The 1,935-nt window shown below is 48.6% G+C and overlaps 1 pseudogene; it reads right to left on the bottom strand.

Moving 5' to 3' along the window:
• Positions 1 to 380: 380 nt before the first annotated feature.
• On the bottom strand, positions 381 to 1,071 carry LOC148510561 (uncharacterized; annotated as a pseudogene).
• Positions 1,072 to 1,935: the final 864 nt, after the last annotated feature.

The raw sequence follows: 1,935 nt of genomic DNA, 5'->3' as shown, positions 1-1,935 counted from the left end.
CGGATTCTACAGAAATCCTCAGGAGTCGCGTCATTAACAGATGACCCATGTGGGTAAGACAAATGCTGGATTAGGCGGAATTTCCCAGGAACTTTCTTGGGCACCACCCCTAACGGAGAAATGCATAAGCGGGCAAAGGCTCTATTGGAAAAGGACCGCACATGCTGCCCAATTTAATTTCCGCCTCCACCTTTTGTCTCACCACATGAGGCAGCTCCCTTGCTGACCTTAAATTCCTACGTGCCACAACCTGAACTGATTCGATAATGGGCAAACGGAAACCTAAACTAAACCCATCATCCAAAAATTTAGCATCCTCTCTCTTGGGGTACAATGATAGCCATCTTTTCAATTCAGACAGAATTACTGGAGATGAAGCCTTATTTATTGCCTCCACTACCTGTACCCTTATCAGGCTGACCCCCTCCAACTGTCGACTTACAGTCTTTGGCTGGATGACCTGCTCCACAAATTCTACAGGAATGTCGAAAGCGACAACTCGTGCCCCTGTAACATTTGGAGTCATTGTAAGCGAAGCATTTGCCTTTCTGCCCCTACCCAGTGCCTGTTTTGGATACAGGGGTGTGTTTTTTATCCTGACCCTCAAGAGCATTCCTACTCTGTTGTGTGACCTCCAACCAAACCTCCACATCTTTACAACCTAAAGGCATGGTTGGGTTTCCGTCTTGCTTGCGACTAAGTTTTTCGTCGTATTCCCTCCATACGTAACCCCTAGATTTCATGAACATCTCGTGAACCAAAAATATGTATTTTAAGATGTTGGGATGTTCATTGGGCCTTGTATCTATATAGGAAGTTGAAAAAAACCAAAAAGCCCCTTAGCCAGTGGTGAAAACTGCGGAAAGCTTTTTCTCCCATACCTCCCGCCTTCTTAGCCTTCTCAACCTCCTGCCTCATTTCTTCAGTCAACGTAAATACGTCTACATACTTCCCCTTCTTTATCTTTTCCTTCATTCTTTTCCTTAACCCCCTAGTCACTGCTGTATTTGTGCAATGCACCATCTCTGAGAAAAGTGCCGGCTCAGAGTGAGTGTCTTTCTGAAGGCGCATTTTTTCGCTTTGCATCTCTTTTAGCCAACCTGTGCGCAATTAATGTTGCCAATTTTTGCGGGCGCTTGGGGGAACCTGAAGATTTGCTGCTAGTTGAAGATTTGGATGTCGAACTAACAGAAGACATATTAGGAACACCATGCTCACCAGATCCGGATGACCCTGGCATCTCCAAAGCGTCCGCATTGGTTGCTGCTACCGAAACGGATGAATCTCCGGATAACGTCAAATGTTCTCCCGCCATCTGCCTCTTCCTCCGAACCGACTCTCCCATCACAACCTGCACTTTTGACGTGCTGGCTAAAGCTTCAGAACTGGAAACAGACATTATTACCTGGCTGGGAATAACGAACTCTGCGGCAGGTGCAGGGGGAAGGGGGGGGTACCCGCATTACTCACTGCTGGGGGAACTGGTGGTAAAGGGGGGACAAAGGGGGCCGTGAGTGAGGGGTGTGGAGGGGGTGCTGCAATGAAAGGGTTATGACTTGTGACAGTGTGCACCTGGGAATACCCAGGCAACCAAGGGCTTGGCGTGGCAAATCCCGATTGCCAGGGGCAATTGTATGGGCTTGGCGGTTGCTGCGCAAGGTTTAAAGATGGCTGCCAATATGGGGTCTGGGAAAAAACTGGTGTCGGTGGGGTATTAACTTGGAACGGTGCTGCTAATGCCAAAGGATTGGGGTGGGGCACAATATTCTGTTGCACACTGGAAGACCATGTGGACTGAACCACAGCAGGGGAGGAAACCACTGCAGAGAAATATGGGGCGGGTTGTGCATACGCCGGCATGTGCATATACTGATGGCGTGAATTAGTGGCTGGGAAAACTTGCAGACCCGGCATGCTAGGGTAAAAAGTGCTGAC

Source organism: Taudactylus pleione, unplaced genomic scaffold, assembly GCF_031769625.1.
Source record: "Taudactylus pleione unplaced genomic scaffold, aTauple2 ptg000316l, whole genome shotgun sequence".
Classification (NCBI taxonomy): Eukaryota; Metazoa; Chordata; class Amphibia; order Anura; family Myobatrachidae; genus Taudactylus; species Taudactylus pleione.
Note: the sequence above shows the minus strand (reverse complement) of the source record. Positions and strands in the feature narration are given on the sequence as shown.